The sequence below is a fragment of the Lipotes vexillifer genome, unplaced genomic scaffold (assembly GCF_000442215.2).
Source record: "Lipotes vexillifer unplaced genomic scaffold, Lipotes_vexillifer_v1.1 scaffold50, whole genome shotgun sequence".
Lineage (NCBI taxonomy): Eukaryota > Metazoa > Chordata > Mammalia > Artiodactyla > Lipotidae > Lipotes > Lipotes vexillifer.
In genome coordinates, this window is record NW_006784763.1 from 340,099 (window position 1) to 359,256 (window position 19,158).

The 19,158-nt window shown below is 42.4% G+C and overlaps 1 protein-coding gene across 2 annotated transcripts in view; it reads left to right on the forward strand.

Moving 5' to 3' along the window:
* Positions 1–17,698: 17,698 nt before the first annotated feature.
* Positions 17,699–19,158, forward strand: part of JADE1 (jade family PHD finger 1) — a 57,272-nt gene continuing 55,812 nt past the window's right edge. The window contains exon 1 of one of the 2 annotated variants that reach the window (XM_007456986.1): positions 17,699–17,746. The gene's annotated coding sequence lies outside the window, so the exon portion shown is untranslated. Of the gene's footprint in view, positions 17,747–18,106; positions 18,198–19,158 lie in introns of those variants that run through there. The other variant, XM_007456985.1, reaches the window with a different exon arrangement.

Here is a 19,158-nt window from a genome sequence, read left to right on the forward strand (position 1 = left end):
GGTCCAGCAAGGCTGAGGCTGAGGTCGGATTCCAGCCCAGGGCGCTAGCTCAGCGTGACTGTGTCCAGGTCCCTCTTAAAGTCGCAGTCAATATGTTGGCCAGGGCTACAGTTTTTGAAGGCTTGACTGGGGCTAGAGAATCCATTTCCCAAGATGGGTGATTCATACACATGGCAAGTTAATGCTGGCTGTTGGTAGGAGGACTCAGTTTGTTACCACATAGACAGCTCCCTGGGCTGCATGAGTAGCTGGCTTCCTCCACAACAAAAAATCCAAGAGTGTGCAAGGTAGGAGAAGCAATGTCTTTTATGTCCCAGCTTCAGAAGTCACTCTCCATCATTTCCACAATATCCTATTGATTATAGGTCAGCCTCATTCAGAGTAGAAGTGTCTACCCAGGGAAGTGACTGACAGAAGGAGAGCATCGTGGGAGGCCCTTTTGGAGGCTGGTGTGAGCTCCCTTTTTAAGTTGTGTAGTTTATGATATATTAGTATAAAGGGACTCATCTTCGTAGTGGTGTATGAGAAAAATTCCCCTAGATACTCATGGCTCCAGACCTCATATGCAATTCAACCAGCTTTAGAAGATATCATCAAAAGAATTTGAGAAGATAAACTTTTTTTAAAGCAATAAGCATTTTTTAAAACATTGAGAAGGCTTACAATTAAATATAGTAGTGTTCTAAAAATCACACACATGATATTAGTATTTTTGTGTAAAGGAATCTGTATATTTAGTGTTTTAAGTTTTTATAATGTTTAGGAGAATACGACCTATTGGAATGACGCATTGTATGTGTAATGCTTATTTAAAATGTGTAACTAAGTAATTGATTACATTTGTGATTTTAACTGGAAATCTTTCAAATGTAAATACACTATTAGACATTTTAAAAACTTAAAATTAACATATTTATAAGATCAATTTATTAGATATATGTGATTTACTTTAGTACTTGGAAAGTGTTTTTTGGTTTTGGTTTGTGTTTTGGTCAGACAACTGAAGAACTTAAAAAAATAAATTGAATATATTAAATTTATAAATGTAGTTAGAATATTTAAAGTAGGTTAATTAACTGTGACCAAACATTCATCAAAAGTCCCCTTAGAGGGACTTCCCTGCTGGTCCAGTGGTTAAGGCTCTGCGCTCTCAATGCAGGGGGCCCTGGGTCGATCCCGCACGTCTCAACGAAGATCCTGCATGCAGCAATTAAGACCCGGCACAGCCAAGTCAAATACAAAAATAAATATATATATTTTAAAAAGCCCCTTTAGAAGGGGTTGTTTAAATTTAGCTATATCTATAAAATTTATAAGCTTACAGGAAAATCTCCTTGGGTTTTGATTTTGTAAAGTCAAGCATTAATTTTTCAAAACCAAAGTAGCTTTTGAATACTTTTCCTTGAATGCACAAAAGTTAACCTTAAGTAAATAGATTCACTTTACTTGGATGGCAGTGGGGGAAGGGGGAGAAGAGAGATTTGGCTGATGGGCCAAGTCTTGCCTGACTAAGCTTGGGCCTGACTCTTGTTCCTGCCTGATGGCTGAGCTGGTGCACCAGTATAAGCTCTTCCCTGCCAGGGCCCGAAGGGGTGAGGCAGAGGGCAGGGAACCAGGCCTCCACCTGGATTGTCTGTTCCCCCCTCCCACCTCCTTGATCTCACTGTGCTCTGTGCATGTAATAAGTGCGTCACTAGCCTTAATACCAATCCACAGCATGATTCTCACTCTCTCCAAAGAAGCTGAGCACATGGTACAATGGTCTTTATTAACTTGCTCTTTGATTGTCCAAGGGACTTCTAACGGACCTGCAGGACTAATTGTGGCTGTATTAAGCAGAGAGTACAATAAAAAACATCAGACAGTCCTGGACGTAAAAGCTGCAAATTCACCACATTGTAGTGATATGACTTACAGATATAAAACAAAAAAATAGCCAAACATTGATTAGTATGGGGTAGCACAGTCTCACATTTAGCTTTGGGTTGTAATATTGAAGTTTTTAATTTACTATAACTGAACTATGCCTGAACACCCTACCCATCTGGGTTGTGGGCATGAATGCTCTTAAATTTCCTATTAATTGGGGCTTCCCTGGTGGCGCAGTGGTTGAGAGTCCACCTGCTGATGCAGGGGACACAGGTTCGTGCCCCGGTCCGGGAAGATCCCACATGACGCGGAGTGGCCGGGCCCGTGAGCCATGGCCGCTGAGCCTGCGCGTCTGGAGCCTGTGCTCCGCAACGGGAGAGGCCACAACAGGGAAAGGCCCGCGTACCGCAAAAAAAAAAAAAATTCCTATTAACTGTATTCTTGTGTCTTCCATGAAAGTTCAACTCTCAGTTCCTACTTTTTGCCTGGGATGGCATCTAGGTGCCTGCAGAGAGCCTCAGCAGTCCTGAGCACCAGAAAAGGGGCTGCTCTTTGTCACAGGATGCCCTGCTCTTCGAAATGGCACCTGTCTAGTGCCTGACCCTGCTGCCCTTCCCATGGGTTTTAGCATAGTTTCCAATTGCTGCTGTAACAAGTTATCACAGACTTGGTGGCTTAAAAGAACGCTTTATTCTCTCATAGTTCTGGAAGGTGTAAGTCCACTATCAAGGTATCATCACCTCCTGCTGAAGTTTCCAGTAAATATCCTTGACTCTTCCTAGCTTCTGGTGGCTCCTGGCAACCCTTGGCATTCCCTGGATTGTAGCTGCATCATTCTCATTTCTACCTCCATCTTCACATGGCCATCTTCCCTCTGTATGTCTCTCTGTGTCTTCATGTGGCCTTCTCATTAGGATGAGAAGTCAGTCACTGGGTTTAGGGCCCACACTAATCCAGTAAGATCTCATCTAAACTAATGACATCTGCAAAGACACCGTTTCCTAATAAGAAAGGTCACATTCTGAGGGTCCAGGTGGACATGAATTTGGGGAGATACTATTCAACACAGTATACCATTCAACACCCAAAGGTACTGGGGCTGCAAGTTCAGGCCATGTTTAGAGCCAGGTGCTTGAGGACGTGGAGTGTTGTGTTGAGGATGCTGAGGTTTGCTCTCTACCCAAAGAGGAGGCATCAAGTGTTCTGTGCAGGAGAGTATCATGGTCAGAGTTTCATGAAGGATTGCTTTGGTCACAGTGTGTAAAATAAATTGGAGCAGGGAGGGCTAAGGAGGAAAGAAAACCGGTTTTACCATTGGATAATCAAGTGATATGTAATACAGTCTTGAGTCAGGACAGATGGTATAGGAAGAAGAGGAAGGGACAAGTGGGAAACGTATCGTAAATTCAGAGTTAACCAGACTTGGCAATTAATATGTGGTGGGTGGGAGGAGGCAGTGAAGAAAGGGAAGTGTGTAGGGGGCTGAACAATATGGGTGGTCCCTGAACATCGTTGAGTGGTTGCCAAATGAGAGATAGTATTACCCAGAGGGCTGGGATTAACGAGAAAGGCAAGGCTTGAGGATCCCACAGTGGTGGACCCCAGTGACGTTATGAGTGGTTAGGGAGTTGGAAGTAGGCTCTTTCAGTTGGGATTACTTCCATGAAAAGTATTCTACGTTTGTATAAGAGGATTCCGTGGCATAGACCTCACCTGCTTTTGCTTTTGTTTTTTTTTTAATTTGTTTTAAACAAACCCAATTTTAATTTAATTTAATTAATTTATTTACTTTTGGCTGCATTGGGTCTTTGTTGCTGTGCGCGGGCTTTCTCTAGTTGCAGTGAGTGGGGGCTACTCTTTGTCATGGTGCGCGGGCTTCTCATTGCGGTGGCTTGTCTTGTTGTGGAGCACGGGCTCTAGGAGTGCGGGCTTCAGTAGCTGTGGCTCACTGGCTCTAGAGTGCAGGCTCACTAGCTGTGGCGCACGGGCTTAGTTGCACCGCAGCATGTGGGATCTTTTCAGATCAGGGCTCGAACCTGTGTCCCCTGCATTGGCAGGCGGATTCTTAACCACTGCGCCACCGGGAATTCCTGCTTTTGTTTTCTTTAATACTCTTTACCTACATCAGGTTCTTTGTCTGGATAATGTATCTTTAACTTTAATAGATATTGCCGGGTTACTTTCCTAAAAGGCTGTTAACAATTCACTTTTTTACTGGCATTGTGTGAGAGTTCCCTTTCCTCCTTATTCCCACGATTAGTAGGTATTTCACTCTTTAATTTTTGCTATTTGAAAATATGACTTCTTTATATGGCTGCAAAACATTCCGCCATATCAGCATACCGTAAAATCCTTGAACATTTTCCTATTTTTGGACATTAGAATGTTTCACATTTTTGGCTGTAATGAAATTAATAACCCAGAAATGGGCATTTTTATACATAAATCTTTGTCCATCCAATGATTCTTACAATGAAACTTATAATTTGAAAGAGGATGACATAGGTATAGTTTCCTCAGGCTCTTGCTTTGTTGTTTTTCTTCCCGTGTGCCTTTCTTTCTTTTCACTGATAATATTTTAGGTGGACTGAGAGAGTTATAAGAAAAGGAAAGGGTTAAAACAAATAGATTTTTAATTTTCTTTGAATTCTATTAGTATATGCTATTCCTTATTCACTACCAAAGTGATCTGGAATTGTATTAAGCTACTATTAATTCCCTAATTTTACTATATGCATAGATGAAGTTTCTCATTTTATGGAGGGAAGAACAAATGCCTCCTAGTATCCTAGCACTGTCTGTAACCTACAAAAGCAGCTTCACTTTTTATTTTCTTAGACATCGAACTTCTGAAAAGCATCAAACTTTTCTTGCCATGATGATGAAAAAAAAAGATGAGATTTAAATCTTGATACCATGAATGGTATATATTATAATATATGACTGGAAAAATAAACAGCCTTTTCTATATTCTTCTCCCTTAAATTTTAGCTATTAGAGTCAGAATGCTTCGATTGCAGAATTCTCACTTGAGCAAGGTTTTTATATAACATTATTCATATTCTTGGCCTTGGATGCCAATTAAGTCTCTCAAGTCTAAAATTGCTTTGTTTGCTTTTTAAAGAAATCTGCCCACCTTACAGACCTACAAGTTAACTAACCAGCCTGCTTTCTTTTCCCCCCAGAGGACTTTGCTCTGTTGGTTTTCTGCCAGCTCTTCCTTTCAAACTGAAATAGTTCAGTTTCTCTGTTTCTAGAACATAGAATTCATTACTCCTGGATTTTTGCCAACAATGTCCCTCTCATGTTTTTAAAACTAAGATGAATGTTACAGAGTGACCTAGTGGGCTCGACCCATGATTAGAAGTCAGTCAGTGATATATTAGATGTCTGCATGGATGCTCTGTTCTGGGTAGTGGGGCTGCTAGGGGAATCGGCCTCTGGGAGGGTGTGGAGGGCATCCAGGGCGAAGTCTCGGGACTGGAGGGGAGAAATATGTGTGAGAGATTAGGTAAGATTTGGCTGATGTGAGGCAAAACTCAGATTCTTTCCCCGCCCTCAGGGCCCTGGTGAGTCTCTACCATAGAAAGGGCATAGTCATTAATTCCTTCTGGCCATTTAGATGGAAAACAGAAAGCCAGGTGACAGAGAATATTTACAAAGGGCTCTAAGAAGAACCACTCCATTTTTTTTTTTTTAATTTTTCAGTTCTCCTTTTCTCTTCCTACCTCTGCAACCCTCCTTAGCCTCTTGTTTCTACTAGTAATGAAAAGATGGGCCTTCCTGCAACAGAGCGGAAGTCTTAGGAACATATACATCTGCACCACCTTAGGCCAGGTGAATTTTTCATTCATGTGGCTCTGCTGAATAACGTAGGGAGATTTCTTTACCTTTTAGGTTACTTTCTAAGAATACGTTAGTGTTTAAATTCTTTTCCAGTTGGCTATGTATTTTAAAATTAAGCTTTTCATGTTTAGATAATTGTAGCTTCACATACAGTTATAAGAAATAATGCTGGGACATCCTGTGTGCCCTTTATCCAGTATCCCACAATAGTAACATTTTGTAAAACTATAGTTCAATATTATTGTAGGATACATTCATGTATAATATCATTGGCATTGATACAATCAAGATATATAACATTTCCATCACCAAGGATCCCTCATGTTGCCCTTTTACAGTCACATACGCTTCAGTGCTTCCCTAACCCCCTCATTATCCCTTGGTAATCACTAATCTATTCTCCATTTCTATAATTTTGTCATTTCAAGAATGTTATGTAAATTGAATCATACAGTATATAACCTTTCGGTATCAGCTTTTTAAACTCAGCATAAATTCTTGGAGATTTGTGTATGTATCAATAGTTTTTTTTAACTGCTGAGTAATATTTCATGGTATGGATGTAGTGCAGTTTGTTTACTATTCACTCATTGAAAGACATCTGGGTTGTTTCCAGTTCTTGGCTACCATGAGTAAAGCCGCTATGAACATTTGTATACAGGCTTTCATGTGAACATAAGTTTTCATTTCTCTAGGCTAAATGCCCAAGAGTGCAATTGCTGGGCCTTGTGGTAGTTGCATGTTTAGTCTTATAAGAAACTGCCAAACAGTTTTCAAGAGTGGCTGGACCATTTTACATTCCCACAAGCAATGTATGAGCAATCCAGTTTCTCCACATCCTTGCCAGCATTTGGTGTTGCCACTATTTTTTTTTTTTTTTTTTTTTTTTTTTTTTTTTTTGTGTGTCTTCATTGTGGCAGAGAACCCCAAAGCCTCCTCACTCTGTCCTTTCTCTTATAACTTCACCTTCATTTTATTCCAAAACCTTGTTCTCTTTTGAGCAGATTGCTCTGTGCCTGGAATAGATCCATGAATATACACTAATTTACCACCATCTTCCATCCTTTTTTTTTTTTTTTTTTTTTTTAGCTATTCTGATAGTAGTGTAGTGATATCTCATTGTAGTTTAAATCTGCATTATTTTCCTGACGGCTAATGATGTTGAACATTTTTTCATGTGCTTATTTGCCATCTGTATTTCCTCTTTGGGAAATGTGTTCATGGTTTTTGCCCATTTTCTAATTGAATTGTTTGATTTTTAAAAATTGTTGAGTTTTGAGTGTTCTCCATATAGTCTAGATACTAGTTCTTTGTTGAATATGTGGTTTGCAAATATTTTCTCCCAGTCTGTAGACTGATTTTTCATCCTCTTAACAGAGTACTTTGGAGAAAAAAAATTTAATTTTGAGAGACCCAATCTACTAATTTTTTCTTCTATGGATTCTGCTGTTGGTGTCAAGTGTAAGAACTCTTTGTCTACCCCTAGGTCCTGAAGATTTATCCTGTATATTTTTCTGAAGGCTTTATAATTTTACATTTTACATTTAAGTCCATGCCACATATTTTAAAGTAAGTTTTTAGTTCTCTGCTGTCTGAAATAAGCCTTAGCATGTGGAATCCTTTTTGCTCTCATTTTCTTTCTCAAGCATCTACTGAGTGCCAACTGACTCAAGTCACTGATACAATTCCTGACTGGGTACATGATCCTGACTTCGTAATGAGTTAGCTGAGTGATGTCCTTAAAAGCATGAACTATGCAGGTAGACTGTTCGGGTTCAAATCCTGGTGCTGCCTCTCAAAGGCTTTATGATCTTTGGCAAGTTACTTAATCACTCTGAACATCAGTTTTTCATGTCATTCAGATCTGGGTAAAAATAATAATACCTACTTCTCAGGTTTGCTGCGAGAAGGAAATGATATATTAGGTATAAAATGCTTAGTGCAGTGCCTGGCATGTGCACAGAAAACATTCAATAATTGTTAGTTGCTCCCCTTCCTGCTCCCTGTGCAGATTCTCTAGGCACCCTCCCCAACTCAGTCTTCCCCACAGCCTCCACTTCTTTCTTTCTACCTCTCCTGGTCTTAATTATTATACTTCTTTTATGAAACCTGTTTAACCTATTTTAGCATTTAATAGAATTTCCTATCTCCAAATTATTGTGGTATTTATATTTGTGGTCAGGTTACCTTTATTGTTTCATGTACGTATTATGTATCTTTCCAAATATGTATCTCTTTGAGGGCATGTTCCTAGCCTTCCATAGAGTCTAGCTCTATGCTGGGTAACTGTCAAACACTCAGCAAGTCCCCAATACAATGGTAGTGGTGAATCTAAATCACAACATGTTTGGGACTTCCCTGGTGGTCCAGTGGTTAAGACTCCGTGCTCCCAATGCAGGGGGCATGGGTTTGATCCCTGGTCTTGAGGACCAAGATCCCGCATGCTAGTGCAATGCGGCCAAAAAAAATAAATAAATGACAACGTGTTTCATTGAAAGCAGTTTGGCAGAATTAATCCAAAGTCTTAAAATCTTTGACCTAGTAATTTAATTTTTCAAAATCTATCCTAAGAATGGTCAAATTGTTAAACAAAAATTTATGCATAGGAATATTTCTTACAGCCTTATTTGTAAAAATATGGCTTAGAGAAAAACATAAATGTGTAACAATAAAGAATCAGGAATCATGCAAATTCCATTTATAGAGTGGATTATTACACTGTCAATAAAATTCCATTTTCCTAACCATGGATTATAGAACTATAAGGATATTCACTAAAGCACTCTATATTAGTAAAAGCATAGAAATAACCTAAACCCCCAACTATACAGATAAGTTAAATAAAATATTGTCAGAAAACAGAAATACAGTATGATCCCATTTGTCTAAAAAATGTATGTCTATTTAGATACACATAAGGATACAAAAGACGGGAAAAATATACTCCAAAATTTTAGTGGTAATTGTCTTTGAGTAATAGCCTTTTGGTGATTTTAATTTTAATTTTGGCTTCTCTAAAATATAGTATTTAATACTTTTAGCATAAGAAAATAAGAATAAAAGTTATCTGTTTTTTAAATGGTGTTTTGGAGACTATTTAATTACACAAATATATTGATCATTCATCCATTGCATTAAAAACATTTATTAACTGCCTACCAACAGTTAGACCTAGTACTAGAAACGTGACAGAGAGAACAATTGACAAAGTCCTTGAATCACAGTCTAGTGAGGGGTACAAAAAATTACAACAGTGAGGGAATATAGTGATAATACTGAGTGTCATAGAAGCCTAGAAAAAGGTGGGGTTAGGGAGGTAGGATAAGCCTATTTGGTAGAACTTGAGTGCATTAGAGCCAAAAGAAGGGGTGTAGATAGGGAAGAATGATCCAAGTTTACGGTTACGCGTTTTCAAAGGTTCTGAATGGATACCGCTGAAGAAATGTGAAAAGCCATGGAGCAGGGGGGAGGGTTTGGAAGGGGAACTAGCAAAAGTAAGTAGCTGTGTTGATCACACATTCTATCCTTAAGAGTAAACACAGAAAAAATGGCAATTAATGGTGTTAAATGGGAATGCTAAGATCATATTTTTGCTTTAAAAGATCACACTGACCACTGAGTAGGGAATGAATTAGAGGGGGACAGAACTGGAGGCAGGGAGACGTTAGATGGTGCTTTAGGTCACTGAGAAGATGGTAGTGGCTGTAGGGATGGAGAGATGAAGCCTGATGTAGATGTGAGCTGGTGATAGATTGGATTGGTGGTGGTGGTGATGATGGTGGAGGAGATGTCAAAGGAAAAGCAAGAGTCAAAGATGATGTTTTGACTCTTGGGTTTGCAAATTGTGGATGGTGGTACCACTAACTGAGATATGGAACACATGAGGAAGCACAAAGTGGGAGGGAAAATGAGTTCACTTTGGCTATACCGAGTTTGGACTGCCTGTGGGTAGTCCAATGGGGTGTTCAGAAAGTTATTGGAGATACAAGTATAGATGTATGTTTTGGGGGGCAGTCATGAGAGTAGATGAGAACACCAAGAGATACATGTAGAATGAGAAGAGAATAGGGCTTAGGACAGAACCCTAAGGAAAACCAACATTTAAGAGACTAAAAGTGAAAAAGCAAATTGACTCAAAGCTCGTCTGGGACAGAAATTTTTTGTGTGATGTAATTTACAACTCCTTCTGGGAAGCAATTAGCATTCCTGATAAAGTGCGTGAACAGTTTTCTGACAGACTTTAATAAGACTGAGAACTCCTTCTGGGAAGCTAGGGTTACCCATCCAGCTGATTGACTAGCCTAATAATCTTTAACCAGATGTTCTTTTTTTTGATAACCATTTCTAAACATGGCTGGTGAACCATTCCTTTTTTCTTATAAAATGTCTCAACCAAAATTACTCCTGCAGTTGAATTTTCTAAAAAACCTCTCATTTACTCAAAAACAATTTGTCTGAGGCATTGCTGTAACAAAAGAGAAAGAGGAGCCTGCAAGAGAATTAGAAGAGGCCAGAGAGATAGGAGAGAAACGAGGAGAGTGTTGATGTTATGTGAAAGAAGACTTTCACCAGGTGAAAGTATTTCAGGAAACAGGGCATGAACAGACAACAGTGTTAAATGTGAGTGAAAGGTCAAGTAAAACAAGGATGAGAAATTGCCCCCGATTTTAGCAGTAAGAATGTCAATGGTGATCTTGGCAAGGGCAGTTTCTCTGGGGTGATCGGGGGGCATAAGTCAGATCTCAGTAGGCTTGAGTGAGTACAGATCATTCTTTCAAAAAGTGTGACTATAAAGGGGAAAGCAGGGGAAGGGAGATTTGAGGCTGTTTCATTTTAGAGGGAGGCAGAAGTATATTAATTATGTTTAGGAAAGAGTCAGTAGCCAGAGGAGTAGAAGGTACCTGAAAGAGAAGGGCTAATCTTTTTTTTTTTTTTTTTTTTTCTTTATGTTGTGGCCTCTCCCGTTGCGGAGCACAGGCTCCGGACGCAGGCTCAGTGGTCATGGCTCACGGGTCCAGCCGCTCCGCAGCATGTGGGATCTTGCCGGACCGGGGCACGAACCCGCGTCCCCTGCATCGGCAGGCGGACTCTCAACCACTGCGCCAATAGGGAAGCCCTAAGAAGGGCTAATCTTGAGTCAGAGACCAGAAAAAGGTGAAGCCAGTCTGCGGAGACTGAGCCCAGGTGAAGGGAAGGTCATATGCCTCCCATTGTGATAGAAAAGGGGGAGGGTGAGCCTGCAGGGAAGACCTTTGGCAAGTTTGGTGGTAGAAGGTCAGAGGCATTCCTCTCCAGTGGCTTCTGCTACATCTGTGATGTAGAAGGTTAGGAGCTCTGCTGAAAATGCCTAGGTAAGTGGCAGGATGGCAGACTGAGGACAGGGAGAAAGTTCTGAGCAAGATCCCAAGAGGGCTTCCCTGGTGGCGAGTGGTTGGGAGTCCACCTGCCGATGCAGGGGACACGGGTTCGTGACCCGGTCCGGGAGGATCCCACATGCTGCGGAGCAGCTGGGCCTGTGAGCCATGGCTGCTGAGCCTGTGCATCGGAGCCTGTGCTCCGCAACGGGAGAGGCCACAACAGTGAGAGGCCCGCGTACCGCAAAAAAAAAAGGTCCCAATAAGAAAGGGAGATTGAACTGTCTGGGGAAATGGTGAGTGATTTCAGGACGTGGTGGAGGATAATGAAAACTTCGTGGAAACAACCAGCACAGGTCTGTGATTTTTTTCCTATGGTGCTTTGAAGTCCTGATTTAGGCATGAGGACAAGTAAACTGGACTGTCGTGAACGAAACCACTGAACCTTTGCAGCTCCCTCTGGCCATCCTTTAAATATGACTCCTTAGTTTGGAGCCTAGACTCTGTTTTCTTCTTACTTTATAGACACTTCCAGTTGATCTCATCCACTCCCATGGCCTCAGTTAACCTCTCTATGCTGATGAATCCTTAACCAATGTTTGCAACCGAGCCTTCCTCTAGAGCAGCAGACTCTCAACCCCATCTGCCTTGCGGGCATCTTCAGTTGTCTCCTGAAGCTGAACTCATCATATTTCCACTCTCGCATTTCCTTTCCTCAGCAATTTCCTTCCTTTCCTTTGCTCCGGGAGCCAGGGGTTTGTCGTTTTCACCACGCAAGCCTCTCAGCGCTTAGTGAATGTCTGGTGGAATTTCAAATGAAGAATCCACTCAGTTCTCTAAGCCAGAGACCTGGGAGTCATCTTTTAACCCAACTTCACTTCTGACAAACAACCCATCACACACAAGTCGTGTCCACAACTAAATGTGCCTCATGGCAGGAAAAAGAAAAAAGTGAATCATCAAACAATTTTAACAAAGAAACTTAAGTGTTGGCTTTAACTCCTTTTCTTTGCTTCCTTAAAATTGGAACTAAACCAGTGTGTGTGGGGTGCCTCCCTCCCTGCTTTCTCCCCCCCTCTGCACCCTGCAGCCTTAGAGAAAGTGGGATCAAGTTTTTCATTTGCTAATGATTTGGGCTCAGGTTATAATGGACCATTAAGGTGTTTTGTGGAAGAAAAGAGGAAAATGGAGCTTTCCGGTGAGGGATAAAAAGACTGTGGAGGGGCACCCCGCGACTCGAGGGAGGAGGGGCCTGGGATCTGACCCAGACTTTTCCGAGAAGGGGGGCCGAGAAGGACCCTGCGAGGGGCCCGAGTTCTCCTGACCGTGGCCGGCTCTTTGTCCACCCCCCGCTTTGCGTGCAGGGACAGGGCTTGGACAGCTCAACCTGTTCACTGCCCAACAGGACCTTCCTTGGGTTGCCCAGACGTTGTTCCCTTCCGGGACGCCACAGGGACCCCTTAAGCCCCAGCTACATCCCTTGGGCACCTAGATGGCTGGGGGAAGCTCTCACAGCCCTGCCCGGAGCAGGCGCTGAACGGGGCGCGCTAGAGACCTCCGGAGGACTGGGACAGCGTTAAGCATGCCTCCATCACAGGCTGCTTTGCGTACTTGTCTCCTTTCCGTGCGTGATCAGTGGTTGTCCTCCACGCCTCCGTCTCTCACCTGGTAACTGAAGAAAGCTTCCTGCCTCATGTCACCTTCACCATCCGTTCCTCACACAGAAGCCAGAGGTTTTGTTTAAAAACAAAACCCCGAACAACAACACCCTACTAGACCCCCATCCTCACCCCAACCCTAATCTGGCTAACACCTGTAATCTTTCAGGTGTATATGCTTCCCCCGCACCCTGTAGTTAATTGTCATCACCTGTTTATGTTTTTAACTACCCTACGGGCAGAGAATAGACCTATTTGCCTCTTTACTTGCAGCCTTGTCTCCCGTGCTTCGAATGTGGTGGATGGAAGCAAGATCTACTCAGGTGGTTCTCAAACTTGGGCATGAATCCGAATTACCTGGAGGGCTCGTTAAAACACACATTGCTGGATCCCCCTTTCCAATTCAGTAGGTCTGGGGCGGGGATGGAAATAATGGATCTCTGACAGGTTCTCAGGACCAGTTGCTGCTGCTGGTTGGAGATCACATTTTGAGTTACCACCGCTCTGCATCTAGTTAGAGAAGACTGGAGGGGTAGATTGGAGTGACTTTTCAGATAAGAAGAAAGGTGGGTGGGAAACAAACTTTGGAAGTCTTGGAGGTATGGCTAAAATAGAGATATTTGAATTCGATATTACATTTGGCAAAACTTCCCAATAGTTGACAAGTTTGAGGGAGTAACTATGAGAATACATGGTTGAAGTGGCCTGTAAATGAAGTTATGATATGCAGGCTGGCAAACGCCTGGAAAAAAGTTACTTTAAAAAGTAAAATACTGGGCTTCCCTGGTGGCGCAGTGGCTGAGAGTCGCCTGCCGATGCAGGGGACACAGGTTCGTGCCCCGGTTCGGGAAGATCCCACATGCCGCGGAGTGGCTGGGCCCATGAGCCATGGCCGCTGAGCCTGCGCATCCGGAGCCTGTGCTCCGCAACAGGAGAGGCCACAACAGTGAGAGGCCTGCGTACTCTCCGCAACGGGAAAGGCCACAACAGTTAGAGGCCCTCGTACCGCAAAAAAAAAAAAAAAAAAAAAAAAAAAAAAAAGGAAAAAAAGTAAAATACTGAAATGATGAAGATGAAAGAAGTGAAAAGGAAGATTGTAAAATGAAATATGTACCATCATTCGAATTTTATTAAAAATGCCTAGGAAAAAACCTGAAAAGATATGGCGATGTTTATAATAGTTATCCTGATGGGTGAGTTTTATCACCTTTCTTCGCCTTTCTAAATTTCAAAAATTCTCTCCATCATCTTGTTTTCCCTTCATGACTGAGAAAAGCTTCTCCTGTTTTGAACCTCCACAGTCTTGGGCATTTCCATCTGGCTGAATTAAATTATTTCCTCTTCTGTCCCTCCGTCAGACTTATTTCTCTTTGACATCTTAAACTGTGCCAGAAGTATGAAAATCAACAAAATTAAAATAATCAAAGACAAGCAAAAGAAAACAAAGAAAAGGAAGAAAGAACCTCAAGAAGAGAAATAATTTAGTCAGTCCTGACACCAGCAAGAAAGTATCTTGGTCATTGGCCTTCCGATCATTCTGTATATTGGAAGGTTGTAATCACCTGCCTGGAGGTTGTAACCACCTGCCTGCCAGGCTGTTCATGACTGGTGACCTCATCGACTGGTCAGTCAGGGAGCTCTATTCCTAATCTCTTACCCATCACCTCCTGTTTCTTCTCATGGGGTCAGGCATGTGCTGAGGATCGTTCCCAACTTTACTCTTCCTGTACAGAGTTCTACCTACTTATCCCTCTTTGAATTAGATCCCCTCCCAGCCAAATAATATCACTCAAAAAAGTTATTCTTTTCTGTAATTTATTTATTAAAATTATTAAAATAAAAAACTGCTTGACAACTTAATCTCTCTTAATAACAAGGTTTATTTGGGGCATAAATTCAAAGTTCCAAACAGTTAAAGTACATATAAACTTTTAGAACACAGCCTGTTTTATCCATGAGAGCACTTGTGCAATAAAAATTGTGTATACATTATTTGTCATAACATATACCAGTTGGCAATGGTATTTGCCAGGAAGAATTTCTTGCTCATTTCTTTAAAGGAATGAGATATATAGGACTTTGGCATATGTATCTACTTCATTTCAAAGATGAACAATTCCGAATTTTGTGTCTAGGCCTTGTAATTCTTTACGTACAGAGTAGAAACAAATGAAATAACTAAGTAAACATTTATAGGTTTAATCATGTATGGTTTCAAAATCAGGAATATGAATATATATTCAAATTTTTTCTATAAAAATCTATAATTATGGGAGAAAATAATTAAACTATGCCTACAGCAAAATGAAAGGGATATATAAAATTTTAATTATCACCATGCACACTGATCAGACCAGGAAAGACTAGAATCTTGATATTTCAACTACACTGACTACTCTGTACCTATTTTCTTGAATGTCCTTTTATCTCTGATAATAAAGTGTGAATTAACAGGACCATTCTAGAGACCAGAAAATGGTGATCATGTATGATTTGGTAAGTTAAGACAATAAGTGACAGAGTAGAACCAGAAACTCATTTTCCTAATTGCCAGCTTAGTACTTCTTATTCTAGACTGTATTAAATGTGCTGCCACAAGGCAAACCATGTCATTGCTGGTCCCATTTTAGAAATAGGTTGTATAAAAGTTTCCTTTGTGGTCAGGCAAAGGACACCTATTTAAAAAATGTCAGTGGCTGATCATTAATGACAAAATGTTTTTACACGTTGTTTATCGATTCAAGTTGTCCTCCATTTCTACAAATAATCATTACCTTCTAAGTTTGGTAAGAACAATCAGAAATTACTGAGAAAAGGGATGTTGGATATCATCTTGTCTATCATCTCAGTGGGGAAACTAAGATCCAAAGAAATTTTTCAGAGTTATAGTGTGAGTTGATAGGAGTCTCCAGACTTTTAGTCCAGGGCTAATTATGGCACATGGCACTACCTCAGCAGATCAGTATTCTGAAACAGTGTGGCGTAACTGAGAGGATGTTTCTGGGACCATCAGTCTTGATCAACGTTATCAGTGTTGGGAGTTTGTGTGCCATTTTACCTCTTTATTTTTCTCATCCATTTATTCAATACACTTTCATTTTTTTGCCTGATGTTTTGGGAGTGGGGATAGTCAGAAAAAAATAAGTTAAAAGCTAAGTGGCAAATGTGATTTAATTTATTTTTAATTTTAATTAATTTTTTTTTTTGCAGGGGAATGAGTGAAGTAAGGTTGGCTGGAATGTAGAAAAGTTGCAATTTTCAATGGAGAGAAGGCCAAGAAAGAGAGATGGGAGGGATGGCCTTCCTACTGCCAGGGCCTCTGCTGGGCACTTTTATGGAGTTATCTCATTCCCCTTAACACCCCTTTAGGTATAGGGCCTGTTAACCTCATTTTATTACTCATGAAGAAATTGAGGAGCAGAGCAGTTTTGTAATTTACCCCACAGTCACACAGCTGATAACTTGTAGAGTCAGATTCAATGCGGGGTCTGTATGGCTGCGAAGCCTGTGTCCTTTTACTTTTGCAGTAGAGTATGTGAAAGGTGAACCAATGAAAATAACAGTAACTGCAGTGTAATATTAATAACAGTAATAATGATAGCATAGTGCTTTACATACGTGCTCTCTTTGAACGGGATTAAGTGAGCACATGAACAGGACTGATAGGGTGTCTTTGTACTCTTCATTAGTGAAGGAGGCAAGGGAGAAAGAGGACATATACTTAAGATTTCCTTTGGTTTACTTTGCTTTCTGAAAAATATTTGGAAGGCTCAGTTAGTTTAGTTTTGCCACGTTTATCAGCTTATTATGTTCTTGATGTTGGTGGATGGGTTGGTGTGTGATTGTGTGAAATCAAACCTGATATATTCAGAACAATTCTCCCAGTGGATAAATATGCCTTTGGGTTTGATATTGAGTTTTGTAATTAGCGATCTCTGTTCCTGTTTACTGAATGGGATTTTTAATCTGTACCCAGGTCTTTTCCCTTCTGAAGCTGAATGTCATATATACTCATATCTTTTGGGGACCCACAAAAGACGTATGTTAAACTCCAATGAAAAAGTAAGTTATACCCCTAAATTAATCTCTGGTAACTAATTTTATATTAGTCTGCAGCTCCAGTTTTAGAATTAAGCCCAGTTCTCATATTTGCAAGGCGATGTCCAGTTCTGTGACACTGTGTAACATAAAGGTAGTGTCAATTTATAAATAATTTCTGTCTCCTAATGAATTAGTGCTCATTTACAACTATCATTTCGATACAAACTTAGGTAAAGATGGGTTCCGGCTCCCAAACTGGATTTTCTGTATTTAAAAATGTCATTCTAATTCGCAACTCCCCAAAACTGTTACTACGAAAGAACTATGCCATTCAGCCTAAAAATAAAACCTCTCACCCAAACTACACTCCTTAATAGCCACATTTTAATCTACATAATTTTAAACTAAGTTGAAAGAATCCATTTCTAGTGCAGTGATGTCAGACAAGAGTTGGAACTGGGACAGTGTGAAAGGGATAATTTAAAAGCCCACCTCCCTGCTTGGAGACACCTCAAGAATTTCTAGGCTCACGAGGGAGATTAAGGAAGAGATTTTAAAAGCTGAAGAGTGCTGCTCTTGGCAAGCCCCTGCGGACACAGGCCGAGCCGGCTGCGGCGAGGGCCGCGAAGAGTTAACAAGGGACCGAGCCCCCCTCGCCTCGGGCTCTCCGCGCGCTCCCCCCGCCCTCCTGTCCCCACCCTCTCGTTTTGGCAAGGGATTAAAGTGCTCCCCCCTGTGGCAGCAGTGACCCAGAAATGAGTTTGATTCACACAGTCCTTCCTCCATAACCAGCCAAACGCCCGTCCGAGAGTGCCTCCCTGCGCGAGCGCCGGGTGTGTGCGCGCGGGCGAGAGCAGGGGCCCGCCCGGCTCCCCGCCCGCCAGTCAGTCAGTCCGCCCGCCCGCCGCGGCCCGAACTCATGCGGCGCGGAGCGAGCGGCGAGGAGCCCAGCGCCGCGGCCGAAGCCCTCCGCAGCAGGTACGCGCGCGGGCCGCGGGGGGCGCGCGGGGAGGGCGCGCCGGGCCAGAGTCCGCGCGTGTCCGCGTGTGGGTCTGTGTGCGCGTCCCGATCCGGCGGCGGCGGCGGCGGCGGCGGCGGCGGCGGCGGCGGCGGCGGCGGCGGCGGCGGCGGCGGCGGGACGAGCAGAGAGGCTCAGCCATATTTGATGGTTTTGTTGCTTTGCTCGGGAGTTCTCGGGAGTAATTTAATGCCGAAGGTCGCTGCCTAGTGGAAATAATATAGTACGTCATTAATATGGCGCCAAAAGATTGGGTTCTCGATATGTAGCGAGGAGGGAGGGCACGCAGCCGCCGAGTGCAGCGTTACTATCCCACCAGTAACTTGGGCATTGCCGGGGCGGGGGCCAGAGGAGCAGGAGGAGGAGGAGAGGATGATGTTTGGATTCTGAGAATTGATCTATGTTGGATCAGTAAGTTTTATTATGATTATTTTTCAATTTTGGGGAACTGAAGACTTAGAGCTTTTTCTTCTTTTGGGTTTGTGAAGAACATGCGGTTTTCAGGCCAATCATCAATTAAAACGCGTCCAGGAGCAGAAGCCCAGTTTAGTTGGCTTTAGTTTATTAGAATTTTTTAAAAAGCCGAAGTGCATTAGGTTGCATGAAAGTGGAAAGCATAGTAGCAACTTGGTAGACAGATGGCAATGGCAGAACACAGGTCCGTGTACATATATGAAGCCAGAGTGTGTGTGACCGTGGTGGTGATGGTGGTGGTGCGGGGGGAAGGGACGACAACTGTATTTGTCCAAACATAGGTGTGTGTGTATAGGTACATCTATGTAGGGTGGCCGCAGCCTTAGCTCTTGTCACCGCGTCACCACATGTCCAAAATATTCATTGCATCAATTCAAGGGCAGGGAGGGAGGGGTGGTGGTGGGGGTGGAGGGACAGTTTAGCAATTCGATTCTTCCAAATTGGGTTTCCAATGATCAGACCTTTTACTTATAGCGAGACTGCCTGTGAAGTGTAAAACCCTTTATCGGTGAAATTAGGAAGGAGTTGCACTGGTAGAGCAAACTACCGATTAACCATGAACTTAAAACGGATTGCAACTTGCAACCTTTGGCACCATCTGCAAATTGTGGAAGTGGTATCGCTAGGTCTTCGCTGCCCTGAAATGAACGTGCAGCGTGCACCCCGGGACTGCAAGTTGCAAAGCCCTTCAGTGCACGTGTCTTGTGCCTGCGAGTGTGTATTTGTGAGTTGGGGGGCCGTTGTTCGATAGCTAGCAGGCTTTCCGGGTTGTTGGAGCTGGCTTGCAAATGCGGGAGAGGGATGGAATGTGGAATGTTGACCGGGGAACCGAATCCTGTCGGAACGGTCCCATTTGCTGGAGAAATTCGATCCCTTCCACCTCCTTCCCGCTCCCCCC